The following is a 20,282-nucleotide window of genomic DNA, read 5'->3' on the forward strand; positions in this document are numbered from 1 at the left end:
CTGGGGTTATGGATTAATTTCAAAATAAAATTTAATCCTGATTTGGTTCCAACGGATAGTTTCAGAAATAGTGTTGTTATTTTATTTAATTCTCTTGAAATTGTATATTGTATTCAAATTTCTAATAAAGCAGAAAAGAAATAACGATTTTTAAATATCCATACCCCGGGGGAGTATCCAAATAAATTATATTAAATGGGAAAAGTGCCCGATTTTTTTTGTTTTAACAATTCTTTTTTGGTAGATCATTATCCCGCCCCACCTTCAGTCTTTTCGGAAAAGGGTTTATTAAATATAAAAGCAAAGTTTTTTTCGTATTTCATAGTGCTGAGGTGAATAATTCATGGACAATTGCCGAAAAAAAAATTTATTAATTTTGTTATTCTACAACTTTAAAAAAACCAATTTAAAAAAGATTCACTACTATGAAGGGGAGGGATTTGGAGTATGATAGTTAACAAATATACGTTAGTAAATATGTTAAACAATGTTTTCTATTAACAAATAAACGATATGATTTGATTAAAAAAAATCATAATATATTGCATGTAGGATCACATTTTTTTGCTATAACATAATTAAGAACAAACCCCTACTCCATATGGGCTGTCCAATCCACGCGGGAAATTTTACAACATTATGTCCAAGATGGCCGTGATAACTAACACGGGCCCAGCCTTTTTACCAAACTTATGATAAGGAACAAATGGCAAATCCTATTCAAACTTTGCATTTATTTAATTTACAACACACAAAAATCGTTTTTCTTTCCCCAAAATGCATAATCATTACCATCAGCTGCAACCTTAAAAACCCGGGGGAATTAGGTTGCCAGATGATCTGCCCCCAATTTTGGGAATGATCTTACCATCAATTTTGCCACATAAAGATTCGTCTCTGAGCCGAATCTCGACCTTTTTTTCCCACCAATGGTTTTCCCCCTCCTACCCAATAAGCTTCGTAATCTCTTCCTTCTTTCCCCATTCAAAAAAATGATCATAGAACACAAAACAAAGAAAAAACATGCACCATTTATCTTATTCCCCGGGTTTGAGGGAGCCCCCCAACAAAACATTTTGCAAAAAAAAAAAATAAAAACCTACTTAAAAATACTATCCTTCTTGCATATTTAGAGGTGTAGGGGCTTCAGATCCCCAAACAAAATTATTATTCTTTCTAACTTATCCCATCAGAAAATTTAGATTTGCAGCTCTCGATAAATACTGCCCTTTTAAAATATGTTTTACCATTTGGGCGTTTTTTTAAAGTTAGGTAGTTTTAAAATAAGAAAACTTTTTAAAAAACTAAACATTGCGAAAATAGATAACCCCCCGATCCACTAATATTACTTCAGATCTTTTATTTTTCACTCTCTTATTAGCCAATTGGATTTAAAAAATTTTTTGTTTCAAGAGTGTTTTTTTTAGGCAAAAAATATTTTATTTGCGGGTTTAGGGGCTTGAGCACCTTCAAAGAGAAAATCATAATGAACCACACGTACCACAGATGGAACACCAGGATGAGTAAGAATATAAGCATAGCCCTGCGACACCTTCTCCGCCGGAAAAGGCCACCGCTTCTGCGTGGATCCGGTGTCGTGATTGTCGATGAACGTGACAGCACTCTCCGGACTTATCCCGATCAACCCCGGCGGCCTTCCCTTAGCACCCCTCAACCTCCACAGCTCCCCCTCCACCGCCGCCTGAAGGATCCCCTTCGTAGTGAAGTCGACGGCCGCCACTTTCCCGCCGGCTCTCTTCATCCACGCCGCCACCTCTTTCCTATGCCGGCTCTGATCATACGCCAGCCCCCCGTCCTTCCCGTAAGAGAGATAGTTCCAGATCCCCCCCACGGCGAAGCCCGGGCGGGTCCGGTCCACGTAGAACTTGGTGACGCGCGGCGCGTAGCCCTGACGAAGTCGAGCCGCCAGCCATCGAAGCCGACGTCGGACTTGAGCCAGTTGAGCCACCCGGAGAGCTCGGCCCGGACGCGGGGGTTGAGGTGGTCGATGTCCGGAGCCATCGGGTAGGGCTCGCCGGAGTCGAGGTTGCCGGTGCCATCGGAGAAATTCTTGTCGTCGCGGCATATGAAGGACGGGCCCCAGTCGAGGCGACCGTCGGGGTCCCGCCTCGAAGATGCTGTAGATCCCGCGGCGGTCCTTCTTCTCCGGCCGTGCGGTGGTTGATCACGATGTCGGCCACCCCCTTCATGCCGTGGGCGTGTATGGATTTGATTAGTGATCGAAGCTCGGTGCCGTTGCCGTATTTCGATGCGTCGAGGTCGTATAGCCTTCCCGGCAAATATCCTGCAAGAAACATTCGTGACCATCTTGTGGTGATATTGGCTACATCACCACCGATTATTAAACAATATCCCTTCTATAAATGAAGAAAAGAACATGATTCAATTTATAAATATCAACAACATATTATACGCTAGATAGATTTTTCGTCGTCGAATAATTGAGAACAAATTCAAAAACGTTACGATCGTTGATTTTGGACGCCATGGGAAAACCAAATTTTATCATGGAGTATATCAGACGACTTGTCCTCTTATCTAGCTTATTAATGTCCAAACTTTTAATTTCTTGAATTAAGAAATTGACAAAAATTAGTCTTAAGATTGTAATTTTAGTAAATTTTCCTAAATTGTGGATGGAATTAACTTTAATTAGTTATATATTCATTTGAAGAAGATACTAATAAACTAAAAATAGAGATGCTGTTAACTTGTAACTGAAAGTTGGCCTAAGAGTCAACTTTATGGCCATGTTATTGTTGTAAATAAGATACATAGAGCATCCGCAGCTCGATATTCGTCCCGTCGCGGCGGCAGGGACACGTCCGTCTATTTCCAGCGTGGCACTTTTAAATAAGAAGACGTCCGGCTGGTGAGCAGCCTTACGTGGCACGCGATTCCAACGGCAATTTCATTTTTTCTTTTTGTAATTTTTTTTAAAAATTCGAATTTAAATAAAAAAAATATTTTTAAAAAAAAAAAATATTTTCCCACTTCTCAATTAATTATATCCATTTTTACACACTTTTAATTTATTTTAAATTTTTCCCCCCTCAAAATTCACATTTTAATTATGTATTTTTATTTTTAGGATTTTAATTATGTAATTTTTATTTTTTAGGATTTAATTATGTAATTTTTATATTTTAATATGTTTTTATATTATAGAAATGTTTTAGTAATTTAAGTATTTAAATTGAATAATAGAATAATGTGACTGAATATTCCTTTAAGAAAACGAACGTAGGTGTGGGTTTTGCTACAAAGAGTAAAAGTGGTCCGCCCACCTCTGCTCTTAAATAAGAGCACGGATGGAGATGCTCTTAGTATTTATTGTTTTTCCACTTTATACATATACAAATATATCATTATTTATTATTAAAATCATAGCACCATGAAAATTCCCTAGAATAAAAGAGAGATTGACCATGAGAATCAGCAGAGTGAGAGGGAGGTGGAAGCCATATATGTGTAACTCCCGGGGGCGGCAATGTCAGGTACAACACCGATAAGCATATTGTACCACCCTCCTTGCTTGTTGCATGATTCCCAGTTGAATCCCTACGCACATCAAAAATAGAAATTAATTAAATACACAAATTTGAGTGATAAAAACAAAAGAATAATTGATAAACAAAGAGTGCCTGAAACATTATGGTGGAAGTGGAAAAGCTGGGATAGAAAGTAGAAACAGAGAAGATCATCCAAAAGAATGTAAGAAAAGTAGTCATGTTTTAGAGTTGGTTTTTTTCTATGATTCTATTGACTTAGGGACCTCTTTATATGGATTTGAGGTAATACACTAAAACAGTTATTTCAATATTGTAAAGAAAAAATAGTTTTCTACTATAATATTAATTTTTGTGGCTTAAAAAAATATCACAGCTTATCGTCATAAATTCAAGTGAGTCAGCCTGAATTCGTTTTTAAAAAAAATATTTTGATTGTGAATTATAGGCCAAATAGATGATTTTGAGTTATTGGTGAAGTACAGTCGATTCCAATTATTTCTAAAGAAGACTTGGTCATTTGAAAGTCATCCACCACATAGCCACCACTGCGTGATCATGCTTGAAAAAATTCCACAACATTAATTAATTAAGAGAAAGATGGCCAAAGTCAGAAGTCAGGGGGCAAAAATATGGAAAATTGTTATAACGCATTTATCGCATGGAAAAATATCAGAATTAGTGCATACTATATGTTGTAATTTGTGATATAATTCCTTCCGTCCACTGACATGAGTCTCATTTTTTCATTTTTGTCTATCCAAAAATAAGAGTCTGTCACTTTTACCATAAATGGAATAGAGTCACATATTTCTCTACGAGCATCTCCAAGGGGAGAGGTAAAGTTATATAACTACCAATCTACCATATTTATCTTTTTTTCATGAAAAACCATTCTCCAAGGTAGATATATTTGAGAATGTATATACTTTTGTCATTTTGAAGATGTATCTTTACCTCTTTATTAATGGAGAGGTAAAATTTTGTAACTACCATATTTGGCTTTTTTTCATGAAAAACCATTTTCCAAGGGAGGAGCTATTTGAGAATGTATCACACTTTATATTTTTTTAATGCATTTTGTACTACTACTTTATGTTTAAAAAATTATTTACCTTTCTATATACCTTTTTCTTAGAGTATGTTTCTTTTTGGAAGGGTATATAATACATTTTGAAGAGGTATATAGATGATATACCTCTTTTATTTATCCTTCCTTATTGGAGATGCTCTAACTCATTCCACTCACATTTCATTTAAATCTAATATAAAAGTGGATCTCATTTTCCACTAATTTTTTCCACCTACTTTTCTTTAAATTTCTTAAACCCATGTCTGCAAGAGACGAGACTATACTCACGACGAGGGATAATACTAATATGATAACGATATCTATAAGAGCTATCAATTTATATTTATTTTTTTATGAGAGAAAGAACGCCATTTCTTCAATACTCTGTGATGACACATACTTGAAGAAGCGAAGGAAAGGGAATGAACAATGTACTGCTAAAGTGATGGTTCTCTCGTGAAAAATGACATAAATAATTCTTGAAGTCAAAAAGATATTTTGATAAAAAAAAATTTTTTTGCAAACATCCTTCCAACAATATAGAGTATCAATGTTCAAAAAATAGGGACTAAAAATGTTGTTCTTCCTTACCTCATCGTATCTCCCTATCCTCTACACTATCACAATCTCTTCATATTAGCGATGATTTTTTTTACTGTCTCCGATTCCATGAATTTTAAGTATTCCTTAATTTTCGCAGAGTTTTCTTGGCCCTCAGGTAATACCAAATGATTGCTTGAAGACTAAAAAAGAGTAAACTAACAAGATATAAATTTCCAAATTCATATATTTTGATATTCATTTGTTAACATACAAATCCAAACTTGAAACTTGCATCAGCCAAGTTATTAATTTCATAGCAAAAAACTGTCAAGCTTGCTTCTCCCAAACAGCATAATCATTACCATCAGCTGCAACCTTAAAATCAGGAGGGATTAGGTTTCCTAGATCCATCTCTGCCCCAATTTTGGTGATGATCTTATCATCAATCTTGGCCACATAAAGATTCGCCTCCGCAGCCAGAATCTCGACCTTGCTGCCCGCACCAATGCCGTTCCTCCTCCTCACCGCGATAATCTTGGTAATCTCTTCCTTCTTCCCCCAATAAAAAAAATGATCGTAGAACTACAAAAGCACAAGAGAAAAACGGTCACGGAGAATTGTTCATAATTATCAATAAATAATTTTTTTATAAGAGGATAAAATCAATTTAAATTACGAAACTTACCACGGATGGAACTCCGGGATGAGTAAGGATATAAGCATAGCCCTGCGACACCTTATCCGCTGGAAAAGGCCACAACATTTGCGTCGAGCCGGTGTCGTGGTTGTCGATGAACGTGACCGCATTTTCGGGCTTAATCCCAATCAACCCCGGCGGCTTGCTCTCGGCGTCCTTCAATCTCCACAGCTCCCCTCCACCGCCGCCTGCAGGATCCCTTTAGTGGTGAAGTCGAACGCCGTCACCGCCCCGCCGGCGTTATCCGTCCACGCCGCCAGCTCGTTCCTGTGCCTGTTCTGATCGTACCCCGGCTTCCGTCCCGCCGTAGGCGAGCGAGTTCCACAGCTCGCCTACGGCGAAGTCCGGCGGGTGTTGGCCATGTAGATCTTGGTGATGGAGGGCGCGTAGCCCTTGACGAAGTCGAAGCGCCAGCCGTCGAAGCCGATGTTGGACTTGAGCCAGTTGAGCCAGTCGGAGAGCTCGGTCTGGACGCGCGGGTTGAGGTGGTCGATGTCCGGGGCGGGGCCGTAGGCGGCGCCGGAGTCGAGGTTGCCGGTGCCATCGGAGTACTGGGTGTCGTCGCGGCAGATGAAGGAGGGGCCCCAGTCGAGGCGGCTGTCGGGGGTGCCGCCCTCGAAGATGTTGTAGACTCCCCGACTGTCCTGCCTCTCGGCGGTGCGGTGGTTGATCACGATGTCGGCCACGGCCTTCATGCCGTGGGCATGTATGGATTTGATCAGCGATCGGAGCTCGGCCCTGCTGCCGTATTTTGATGCGTCGAGATCATACAACCTCCCGGGCAAATACCCTGCCGAAAATAGAGCGTGATTTTGTTATGATATGAAACCATTCTTACAAATGTGATCAAATTCAAAACTTACAAATTACGTGATCTGGACAGTTACAAAATATCAACAAATCCTAAAATAATAATAACAACAAAATGTACACAAATTGATTGATAGGATTAAATTGGCTAATAAAATTGGTTGACATATGTTTCACATTAAAATCTTAAAATTTTGTCTATGTTGAAATTGTGTTAATACTATATTAAAAGGTTTGGAGTTTATATCAATACATGAAGTTATGATACGTAGCTGTAACATAATATTATAACCCTACTCCAAGATAAGTGACTGTATTCCTTTTGGGGTGTCCCACTATAAGTGACCTATTTCCATTTTTAAGAAAAGTCATCTTCTACTTTATTCTCCACATACTTTATTCTCTCTCTCTCTTCTCTCCTCTACTTTTCCCTCTCTCATACTTTACTCTCTCCACTTTAACTTATTTAAATACCATTCCTTAAATCCCAGCTTACAAAAGTAGGTTACTTTATCTTTGGGCTGGATGAGTATTCTTATAAAATACTACTATATTATTTGAGATATTTAATTTACACTTATTGATATTGGGTCTTAAGGCATTTATTAGGTTTTAGTTATTTTCTTTTATCTGGCTCTTAAGGCATTTATTAGGTTTTAGTTATTTTCTTTTATCATAATTACAAAATACTTTATTCGTTTTCTTAAAACAAGAACTTTTGATATAGCATTGATTTTAATACAAAATTGCTAAAGTAAGAGAGGCATAAAATAAAAGTGCATTAGTGGAAAATGAGTTCATTTATTCAAATGGAAAGTTTCTATCTTTAGAATACAGCTCTAAAATTGTGTCCCACATCAACTTGGTGAAGATCCCATCTAAATGTCCTAGATTTGACTGGTGCAGGTTTTAAGAAATTGTTTAACTTTGTGAACAAAAGTGTGTGAAAAAATTAGTGGAATATAAACTCACTTTTATATAATTTTATAATAATTGTGAGTAGAAATGAGTTAGTGGAATGTGTGTTCTATTTACTATAGTAAATATTGAATGAGATATTTATTGGGCCATCCATATTAAATAAGGAAATCTAGAATATTTTATTGGAACCGAATGGAATATATAAGAGTGGATAATTATCATCCCCTTTATAAAATCTTTTAAGGGGGTTAATGATTCATTTTTGATCGACCGAGTATGTTAATACTACGGTTGATCTTTTGTTTTCTACCTGCTCTTGGTGCATTGGAGATAAATCAATTAAGTACTTTAAGACATGATCATTTATATGGTGATATTGTGTTACTATATTGTTATTGAGTAGTTTTTAGCTTTTTAACAAAAGCTTCTTCTAAGTTCTAACCAGGTTTTGTAAAAAATAATACTCCTTGTTTCTTTTGGAGTTTCGATTTTCCCATTTTTCGGACGTCTCTTTTAAATCAGTTGGAATATTTCATAAATAGTATTTTAACATTTTTTTAAATTTGTGCCAATTCAAATAGGATTCCTAAAGGACGAGGAGTAGTAATGTTAGAGTTTAATATATTTATATATTTTATATTAAATTACTCCATGGTGCAATAAAAGATATGAAAAGTCAACCCCCAGAGTTGACAACGCTTATGTGGTACTCCATGGTGCCGGCGATCGCCAAACAACAACAGAATTTAAATTGATGAATAAACTAAAACGCATTTAATTGATAAAACATTCAAAAAATAAACTTATGAAAATGCTACTCCATAAATATACTTTTATCATATAAATTTATTAATTATAAAAGTATAATTAGAAAAAGTGACCTTGTTGTGCGGCCGATTGAGATGGAGGTGGGGGCCAAATATGAGTAACTCCGGGAGCGGCATGTGGAGTACAACACCGATAAGCGAATTGTACCACCCTCCTTGCTTGTTACTCGACTCCCAGTTGAATCCCTATATATTAACACCCAAAACTAAAATAACTGAGTTTATCAACAGAATTACCAACGGATTATGATCGGCCAGTTTTCATCAACACGTATGGGGAACGGGCACCGTCGTTTGGAAATATAAAAATGAATAAATCATCAGAGCTTTCGAAGTTTACCTGAAACAATAAGGTGGAAGAAGTGGACAAGGCGGAGAAGAAAGCAAAAGTGAAAAAGATGGTCCAAACAAAACCACTCATTTTTATTTTTTGGAAATATTTTGGTTAGTTGGAAATATTTCTGTTTAGAAGGGTCCTATTTATAGGTTGCTTTAGAAAAATTATATTTTGAATTTTCCGTTATGTGTACGCGTATGTGGATAGAAGAAAAAATTGAGACTGTGTCAATGATAATAATTTAATAACTTAGAGTTGTAATCTTGATTTTATTCTATTGCAATTTCCGTTTGGACAGAGGAAAAATTATAGAGTGGTATGTAATTTAGTCGTTTCTTTTACATCTCATTATAAGTAATTAACAATCAAGATGATTAATTTCATCTCATTTCATTTTCTTCTCTTTAAAGAGTCTATAATCCATTTTATTAATGCACTCAATGATTTGTCAACATCACAAATTGTGTGTGTGTGGAATTATTAGTACATTCTTTCTTCCAATAGTTTTTTTCAATCCCATCGTAACGTCAACGGAGGAATAATAGTGCCTTTTATCCTCCAATCTAATAGTATAGAAAATCAATAAAATATTTCAAAATTTATTTGTTGACATCAATAATTTGGTGGTTGTACATATATTGAATGATTGGGAATATGTGTTTTGTAAAAAGTTTTCAAATAGTGATGCAAGCATTATTTCCTTCAATAACTTTTCTTAACATACCGCTAAGACTGAGACTGGTAACGCCAGAAGTAGGGGTATAATTCAGACAATCTAGTACTGTCCAATCACCTTTCATTTCCCCTCCAAATTGACTAAAGTATGAAACCTAGGAAGATTTGAAACCCACTTTTCTTTGATTGTGAAATGTGACAGACGAGTCATTAGCAATTTTGGGGACTCATTTCCTGCCCAAAAATAAATTCATCATTTTCAAATGCAACATATTATTATTCCTCACACTTATGTCAATATTTTTTAGGGGCGATAACTCATTTAGAAATAAAAATCCATGAAAAAAAATGGATAAAAAAGAAACGGATACTCTATTAAATTAAAATTGGATAATGGCCTTATTCTGTTTTTTATCAAATTACACGTTTACATCTTATGTAACTCAAATTCACACACACTAGATGTAACTCAAATATAAAATGATGTTAAAACAAAAGGTTAAAAGTTTAAATAAAGCTAAAATATAAAATGCAGCTGAAGGTAATCAAACTTGGGGTCAAGACCTTGACATTAAGTACACAATCAGCCACAGACTAAATAAGTGATGAATTCATAAAATTCTTGGGCCCCCAATTTCAAAACTGTGTTTGCATAATAATATATTTCATTCACTTCTTAATAAGCATATTCAAACTTGCATCCACCAGCTCAGTATTTTTCACTACATTTCCCAAATGCAGAATCAACCTTGCTTCTCCCAAACAGCATAACCATCTCCACTGGTTGCGACCTTGAAATTTGTAGGAATTAGATTTCCGAGATCCATCTTCCCGCCGATTTTGGTGATGATCTTATCATCGATCTTCGCCACGTAAAGATCAGCCTCCGCTTTCAGAATCTCGACCTTGCTGCCTGCCTCAATGCCATTCCTCTTCCTCACCGCGCTCAGCTTTATAATCTCATCCTTCTTCCCCCAACTAAAGAAATGATCATAGAACTACAAAGCAAACAAAAACATGTGGTCAGTTTACAATATAAGTCTAAAATATCATACTCTCTTCGTCCTATTGTAACATGACATTTCTTCTAGCACATAGATTAATGTAATAAGGACGTTTATTAAAACTCGGTCATTCACCAAGTCCATGATAAGGTATATAAAAGTATAACGCAGTTCCACTAACTTTTACTAATTCAATTTCATTTTTAATTCTTGAAACTCGTGTGAATCAAAGTGAGACACATAATAGATGACAGACTTACCAGGGATGGAACTCCAAGATGAGTAAGGATATAAGCATAGCCCTGCATCACCTTCTGCCCCGGAAAAGGCCACAACATCTGCATCGAGCCGGTGTCGTGGTTGTCGATGAACGTGACCGCATTCTCCGGCTTAATCCGATCAAACCCGGGGCTTGCCCTGAGGGTCTACCAATCTCCACAGCTCCCCTCCACCGCCGCCTGCAGGATCCCTTTAGTGGTGAAGTCGAACGCCGCCACCGCCCCACCGGCGTTATCCGTCCACGCCGCCAGCTCGTTCCTGTGCCCGTTCTGATCGTACGCCGCTTCCCATCCCCGCCATAGGCGAGCCCGCTCCACAGCTCGCCTACGCGAAGTCCGGCGGGTGTTGGCCATGTAGATCTTGGTGATGGAGGGCGCGTAGCCCTTGACGAAGTCGAAGCGCCAGCCGTCGAAGCCGATGTTGGACTTGAGCCAGTTGAGCCAGTCGGAGGCTCGGCCTGGACGCGCGGGTTGAGGTGGTCGACGTCCGGGGCGGCGTCGTAGGCGGCGCCGGAGTCGAGGTTGCCGGTGCCGTCGGAGTACTGGGTGTCGTCGCGGCAGATGAAGGATGGGCCCCAGTCGAGGCGGCCGTCGGGGGTCCCGCCCTCGAAGATGCTGTAGATTCCCCGGCCGTCCTTCCTCTCGGCCGTGCGGTGGTTGATCACGATGTCGGCCACGGCCTTCATGCCGTTGTCGTGTATGGTTTTTATTAGTGATCGGAGCTCGCCGCCGTTGCCATATTTCGATGCGTCGAGGTCGTACAACCTCCCGGCAGATACCCTGTAAATTAAGGGCAAATTGTCAAATAAATTACGAAAAAATTGACAAATTATGGTTGACCTTGTGGTCCGACTGATTGAGAGGGAGGTGGGAGCCAAATATGAGTAACTCCGGCAGCGGCTATGTCAGGTACATTATTTCTAAGCGTATTGTACCACCCATTTCGGTCGTTACATGAGTCCCAGTTAAATCCCTACGCACGTAAAAACGGCTTTTACCAACGGACTGTCACTTTTTACCAATGGATATATCCATGTGTAGATCTTCTGACCGCTCTTATAAATATGAATGAATGAATAAATAGATGATCGGAGTTGTCGAAGTTACCTGAAACAATAAGGTGTAAGAAGTGGACAAGCCGGGGAAGAAAGCATAAATGGAGAAGATGATCCAAACAAAACTAGTCATTTTCTTTTGAAATATTTTTCTTTGTTCGGTTGAAGGGACCTATTTATAGATATTACTTTTATTTTGAAATTTTTTGTAGTGGCGTACATCAAAATGAAAATGACTTTATTGCATTTTCCGTTTGGAAAAGATGTAATGAATACGAATTCGATTTATTCACTTCTTTCCAAATGTAGTTGGCAATCAAGCAATTAATTTTCATTTCAATCTTTTAGTTTTAAGAGGACGTTTAGGTCTTGATACAATGAATTGAAATCCTAAAAAATTATATCTGAAGTTATACTACTACTATTCTATCTTATCCATAAAAAATTGTCATACTTCAGGGATATCAAGTGAATTTAGGAAATTTTATTTAGTGTATTAAATAAAAATAGAAAATATAATTGGAATGTAGTAATGGAGAATAGAATTAATTGGAATGATAATTAAGAGAGAGTATGTACTAATGATAATTTCCTTTTTCCAAAAACAGAAACATGACCATTATTGTTGGGATATACACGAAATTGATAGTTAAACATTATTTATGGACAAAGAGATTGTATTGTAATTCAATTTCTAATCATTTGTTTGAAAAAAACAATTATTGTTTGTTAAATCACAATATTTTTGTAGACTAACTTTTGAAACTCAAATATAAAAACCATAACTTTTTAAAATTTCGTAACTGTCCTATGTTGGTCAACATCAAAAATAATAAGACAAAATTAAATATAAAATAATAAAAAAAAAAAACGTTGTTTTAGTAAAATAACATCTTTCTATTTAGAAATATAGTATGCATTATGTGTTCAGCACGTACTTGAGAATTTTTACAATCTTTTAAAAAATTCAAAATATTTACTAGGTATGACTAGACCTTCACGGTTCATGAACCGGGTTTGGTCGAACCGCCGGTTGTTTAAAATAGACGGAACCAACCGTAGAGCCGTTTCACGTTCGGTTTCGTAAAAACCCGGGGTTTCCCCGGTTGAACCGCGTTTTTGACGTTGAGGGCTGGTTTTAGTTGGTTTCGGGTTTTTTCCTTTTTAATTTTTTTTTCCATATAGTTTGAAATTATAAAATAAATTGGAACAAGGAAATGGATAGTTTAAATTGAGTTGTTAACACTAAAATGAGGTGAGTGTAAGTAAGGATAGGGAGGAGTATTTAATATAGATAAAAATAAAAGATAAATGAGATCCAATTTGAATTTAAAATCAACAAATTAAGAATAAATAAATAAATAAATAAATAAATAAATAAAAATAAAAGAAATTTGTTTATGCAACCCAATTTTAATAATAGCAAAAACTGCCCACCCAACCAATCAATTTTGAAGACTCAATTAATCAATTTTGAAGACTACACAATTAACCAAATGTTATTTTATTATACTTATTTAAAGTAATCAATTCTTCTAAGTTTATTTTAAAATGTTGGATAAATATTTATTAATAATTATCCATACTCCATAGATTCCATACGTAAAAAAAAGTGTTAATTAATAAAATCGAAATAGTATTATAAAGTTATTACCATAAACCATACAACATAGACCCATCTTGTAATTTAGTTATTTTTATTTTATTATCTTTTATCTTATGTTTTTACCATCCAATTTTACCAAATAGTATTATAAAGTTATTTTTGCTACAAAATTTTGTCCCACATTATTGTTTCTACGGATATTACAAATCTAAAAATGAAATTTATTTATATAAGAGTATAAAACTCATAAACCGGATCATTCAGAATGTTTTTTTTAATGGAGTATAGTTTTAATATAAGGATTAACTATGTTGAAATTTATCATTAGTAGTTCGAACCGGAAACCGTTGGGTCGAACCGTCCAACGTTCACGTTTCGTTCAAAATTTAGAACCCCAACCAACCACTTCCAAAAATTTCACGTTTGTTCGGCATATTTTCGGGTTTCGGTTTAACCCCCGGTTCGGAAAACCCTTTGGGGCGAAATGGTATGACTGCCGACGGTTATCATTTCCCCGGGACATTTAAACTGAATATACAACATGGTTATAGTGCAAATTTAGTTACCTCTTCCGCCATTGAAGGTAATTTATGCAATAATTAATTTTGCATTTTGTACCATTTTCTTATTTCTCACTAATCTTCTCAATTCTTGCCGATTCACTTGATCTACTTCAAAAAAAAAAAAAAAAAAACCTAAAATATAATTTACTTAGTCTCCAAGTCTTATATTCCATAACCGATCAATTTTTTCTCTCAAACCCCAAGTTCTCCCTATATCGTTTTCGAACCGTTCATCTTGTGCCCGACACCCCTCGCCTCGTTGCTTGCCTACCTTGTTACCTTTTTTTGTGATATGAATTTTTGGTAGAGGTGTCAACATATGATATGAATGCTTAAATCATCAAAGTGTTGATCATAATATGTACCGTTGGTCCGTCATTACTTGTCACTATTTTCATTTTCGCTATCCATAATACTTATCGATTATGTTTTTCTACTTTTGATAAATGAAACCCATATTCTACTCCCATTAAAGTAAGATTCACATTCCATTTATTTTTTTTTCAACTCCTTTTTTATAATAAAATACGAGTCAATAAATTTGCCAATTAATGATGGATTTTGAGGAAATGAATTTCATTCATTCACTCATCTTAATAAAGCATATTCAAGCTTGCATTCATCACCAAAGAGGTTTTTTTAACTACAATTCAACACACCAACATCAAGCATATTCAAGCTTGGATTCACAACCTAAAAAAGGTTCAAACCAAGAGCTCGAGCATGCGAATACCTTAATGTGCCAGCTTGAGCTCGAGCACAGAATACCTAACAAGCCCAAACTTGAGACCGCCGTATTCGGACTCATTTTATACGCCCTTATCGAAATTTAAATATGATTTCTTTGTTAAATTGCCAACCATAAGAGGTATACTAGGGACTAACAACCAATGTTTTAAAATCGGATCAAGGCAACAAGCCGTATTTGGTTCACGGTTCAACCTTCACCGGTCGAACCATTGGTTGAACCAAATATAATAAACACTATATTATATAATTTTTAAGAAATTTAATATTTTATGTATTAAAATAGATGATGTTTATTAATTTAAGAAAATTTATTTTGTAAAATAATATTATAATTAAATAATTAATTAGGTATTAAGTTTAGATAAAAAAAAATTCATTGGGGTCAATAGCTGGTATATAAATTAAGATGTAATATAAAAAATTTATTTATAGTAAATAATGAATTTTATATGGTACTAATAATAATATAGATGTTAAGTGGAGCATCATTAAAATATAGAGGATGATAATTATTTTTATTAAATTTAACAATTATATTAAAGAATATAAAATTTAAAAAATGAATTATTAGTTTTTGTAGAAAAAAATTTAATGGTTAATGTATAAAAATATTTGATGTTCAAATTGTTCAATGAGCTCATGTGGTGGAGTGGTAGAGGTCTTTTTATGTAGAAGAGAGGTTATGAGTTCAACCCCTACCAACAAAAATTTTAAAAAAATTTTAAACAAAATAATATTAAACCGGTTTCCGGTTCCCCGGCCCCACAGCGGTTCAATGCATTGGTGGTTTAAAGGAGGAACGGACTGGAATCCACTGTTCAGGTCCAACCGTCGAACGCGGGCCCGTCGTCCGGTTTTAAAACATTGCTAACAACAGGTCCCATAATCTCTACAATACCTAGGCCGGACAAGCATACTTTTGTTACTTAAATCAGTTTGCCTAAGTACACCATGCTCAGTCTAATTACACCAGAACAGATGGCTTATGGCTTAAAATTCGTTTTCATGAACACACATTCTACAGACCAAATCATATAAACGATAAACAGTCACAGAAAATAAAGAAGTGAAGAAAATGGGACAGAAACGGGCTGATACAAAGCAGACGCAAGATTATGCTTTAAATAGATAATTGCATTTGTAAACATATGCTTCCTATCCGAGATACCTATAGCTAAGCTTCAATTTCATGAACTTAGATACAGCACAATGATCTCGAATGATATTGATAACATTTTGTAGTGTACATGGATATGGATATCGTATTGGTCACATCTTGATGGCTTGGGGAAAATGTCAGGAGTAAATTTCTGTGCTGCACTGATACTTCCTTTTATCTTGATCGCCCTAAAATATGATGATCACACATCATTAATCGAGTATTTTCGAATAATACAAACTATAGGATATGTTTATAGTTTGGAACAACAAGGCACCTCATAAAAGCAATTTGCGGATTCATCTTCCCACTTGCGACCTTTAGAAAATCATCATCTTCTGAGAAAGTTGCATCCGCTTCCATCTTCATATGCTCCTATAACAGTAAACGACAACTTTCAGTCATAAATCTGAAATCATAGCTATCTTAACTATAGTCAGTGATCAACATTTCAAATTACTTTAGGTCTAACTATCCGTTTCTCAAGATCTCAAAATTTTATAAGGCGTGTAACTAGATTGAACACATCAACCGCATCAATATTGAAAATCAAAGGCATCCTAAACAATTGGGTAAGTTACGGGTTCAATAAAAATCAGCCACATCGATATTAACCAAACACGGTTGGTAAAACTAAAGATTCCGTTAAAAACAGCGACATTGAGCTTGTCGAACAGTTGGTAAAGCTAAGGATCTGATTAACAGTATCAAATCCAACAAAAATGTTGCTGCATTCAACCAAACCTCCACAACCCCCAAAAACCCCAAATTCGAATCTTGTAGCTACATGATCAAGAATCCTCTTTTTCCCCAATTTTGATATTTCAGTTTCAATCAACTAACATGGACATCATACAATCCGTGAAATTTTTCAAATCAATTTGCAAATTTGAAGCAGTTCAGCACCAAGAATCTTCAAATTTACAATTTCTAGCTAAGCAGAAAACAAAGCCCTAACCTTCTTTAACCTCTCCTTTCTTCAAATCCACCACGAAAGACTTTCTCATTGAACCCATTTTCTGCCGATTGCAAAAACCCAACAACGATCAAGCCAACCAACAAAACGCTAAACCGAATTTGAAAAAAAAAAATTCAGAAAAAATTAAACCTTGGGAGCAATATTAATCTGGTAGACGAGGCCGATTTTCTTGGTGAGCTCTTTTCCCGGGATCAGTGGACATGTGGAGCTTCATCTGCTCCATGAGGGCGTCGGATTTCAGCTGGTGGCCATGGACCTGATTGGGATCAACTGCAAAATTGAGGGAGTGATGGTGCGAATTAACGAAGAAATTGGGGGATTTGGGGCAATGGAGATTGTATATAATTGCGTGAATTGGATGGATTTGGTAGGAATTAAATGAAGGGGGGATAGGGGGGGGTATGGAGATGGAGGGGACGGCAAACGATGATGAACGAACTACCTACGTCTCAGGCACGCAATTCAAGGCAACAACGTTGTGAAATCGAGTTTCATTTTTTTATAATTTTATAATTAATTAATGAAAATTAGAAAAATGAGACTTGATCATCCACGCTCAGGAAAAGACCCCGGGGATAGATCCAAAATTTCGGATCCGATCCCAAATTTCTCAAAATCTAATACGATACCCATCCAAAAATTTTTGGGCCCCAAATCCCCGGCTTGCATTCCCCAATTGTGGATTTTTTTAAAAATTTTTTTTAAAAAAATTAACTACAAAATTTTAGAAATATAAATTTTAGTTTGAATTTAAAAAAAACTTGAAGTATAGTTTTAAGATAAAAAGAATCACAAATTATTAGAAATAAAAAAATCATAAGTTATAATTTCATAATATAACAATAAAACAATTTCATTTTGAAAATAAACTTAATTTGTTTTTAATATTGATCTAAAACGACGTTAACTTATTCAAAATGTATTTTTATTGTCTTACTATCACACGATTTTGTCATATTAATTTCAGTTTTAATCATCACAGGACAGATGCCAAAAGGTTGAAAAATTACTATATTTTTATTCAAATTTTGGGAAGGTTATGAATTAATCAGAGGACAATAAAAAATACTTAAATAAACTATTACTTCATAAATCATGTTGCTTATTACAATATTATTGAGATAAGAAATTATAGGAGTCTGTATCAATATGTAAACAGAAATTCAAATTTACTTTTTTTTCAAATAATAATAAAATAGAACATAATTTTAAAATTTAAAAAAAAATTTAAAAAAAATCGGATAATTGGTAATTTGAATATAATGGGATATGGGGTACATACCCAATAATCCAAAAATCATATCCAACCCGACCCCAAACCCCAAAAATCGGATATTTTATAAATTCCCCAAATTTTTGGGTTTGAATCGGGACCCAATTTCCCATTCCATTTTGACACCCCTACCGTCTAACTTTTATCCATTCTTTCATTTCTCTTTATTGGTTATTTTTTTTCATCTCCCCTTTTAAAAGGAAAACAAAACACCCCTCCTCTTTAACCATCTCATCTAAGGGGCAAACCAAAGCCCCCGGAACCCGGTCCCACCGGGGTCGGAAAACCCGAAGACGACGGCCTGAAATCCGGTTCCCCAAACGGGGGCTTTTCCCAAAAATGAAAAACCCCGGAAACCCCCGGTTAAAACCCCCTATTCGGGAATATGTAGTTGGGGTTTTTGGGGTTAAAAAGCGGGGTGAAAGGCCAAAAAAGGCGGTTTCCACAAAAACCGGTTCCCCCTTTTAAAGTTTGATCATAAGCATACCCGGTTATGGCTAAATTTTTTGCCATGCATCATTTTCCCTTTTGTATTTATATAATCAAGATTACGAAGATTGATGAAAAAGTGTTATAATTTAACTCAAAAAAATACCTAAAATAAAAATTCAACGATCTACCAAAAAACATTATTATGAAATGAAAAAAAAATTTATCACGAATAGAATAACTTACAAAAAGTGAATATTTTCGATATATGGGCCCCCCAAAAACATGATACATTGGCCATTTATGGACAATAGTTTGGGCTTTAACAAGTTTAATTGTTTTAGAGATTTTCCTAAACCCCACCCAAATGCAATTGTTTTTTAATTATTCAAGTTTTGAATGAATATCAATTATGCAAAAGGTGTTTTTATTCTTTTTATAATGCAAACCTTTAAAACCGAAGTATTGGATTGATAGATGCGTTTCCTCCGTTTCGTGGAAGTATTTTCATCAAAGATGTGTATGTCATATTTTGAACCCTTTTGGTACAAGATGCGCTTTCTTTTTGGAAAAAGTTGATCCTATTAAAATGTAGTTGAGCGATCCTTTCAAGCTTAGAAGACTTGGAAAAAAAATTGCCCAAAAGAAAATCGGGGATACAACTTTTATAAGGATGTGTCTCTAGATGGAACTCACAATTGCCTCAATTCTACTTTGGGGCATAAAGATGCTTTGTGCATTTTTTAGAATAATCCCTATGGGATATACTTCGCCTTTGTTGGGACCAAAGAGAGTTTACATTGTTCAAAGTTTTAAAATTTCGAGTTGAATTATCGGGTGTTTACTATTGCACATTTGTTCGTGTGTTAGAGCATGCATGTATATGCACTTGGGGTTTTTAAAAAATGCATGAAAAATGCTAGATCTCGGAGTTAATTTTGTTTTATTTTATATGATTGAAAAATGGTTGAAGTATTTTAGTGAAATTCCAACGTGTTTTTAATTGCTAAGTGCTTGGATCCAAAATGAAAATTATCTGGCACAACTAAGATCTTAGATTTCTATTATCAAAATTTGCGTTCTATTGTTCTTAGTCCACTTCAAAATTTGCCTTATGATGATGATGAAACCTCGAGAGTTTTTGAACTAACCAAAATCGGATATGGGTATCCAATTACCATATTTCGGATTTGGATATCGGGTATCCAACCCGATATCCATTTGACCCCTACCGTCTCTTTTTCATTCTTAATCATCTCAAACCACTATTCATGAGCTTCATTGCTACTTTTAACTCATACTCCAACTAAGGACAAACATACATCCTATTTTTTAACCATCTCATCTAGAGGTGGCCAAACCAAACCGGGCGCCGGGTTAAACCGGTTCCCAATCCGTTGGAACCGAAAGACGGTTCTGTTCAAAATCCGGCTTACAGTTTTAAAGGCCCGGGTTTCGGTTTCAAAATGAACCAACCGGCGGTTAACCCGGCCAAACCACCGGACGGAATATGTAGCCGCCGCCTAGGGTTCCCGGGTGCGGGGGTGGGGAAAAAAGGCCCAAAAGGCGGGCACAAAACCCCGCCCGACGGCTGGCTGGATTCGAGCAGTGGTGTAGGGTTGCAAAGGCCCGGTGCGGAAACCGCGGTTTCGAAGTAAACCGGTTTCGACGTTTTTAAATTTTGCAAATTCAATTATTTCATCTATAAATACCCCCCGCTTCATCACTTATACTCCCCTCATTCTTGTTAACAGTATTTTCTCTCAATCTCCAA

General features: G+C 35.8%; 4 pseudogenes; all 4 read right to left on the minus strand.

Moving 5' to 3' along the window:
- Positions 1–742: 742 nt before the first annotated feature.
- Positions 743–3,752, minus strand: LOC125220832 (annotated as a pseudogene).
- A 1,609-nt stretch (positions 3,753–5,361) lies between these two features.
- LOC125223809 lies at positions 5,362–8,835 on the minus strand (annotated as a pseudogene).
- A 1,076-nt stretch (positions 8,836–9,911) lies between these two features.
- LOC125223684 lies at positions 9,912–11,895 on the minus strand (annotated as a pseudogene).
- A 3,960-nt stretch (positions 11,896–15,855) lies between these two features.
- On the minus strand, positions 15,856–17,439 carry LOC125220833 (annotated as a pseudogene).
- Between the last annotated feature and the right edge of the window lie 2,843 nt (positions 17,440–20,282).

Source organism: Salvia hispanica, chromosome 4 (genome assembly GCF_023119035.1).
Source record: "Salvia hispanica cultivar TCC Black 2014 chromosome 4, UniMelb_Shisp_WGS_1.0, whole genome shotgun sequence".
NCBI lineage: Eukaryota > Viridiplantae > Streptophyta > Magnoliopsida > Lamiales > Lamiaceae > Salvia > Salvia hispanica.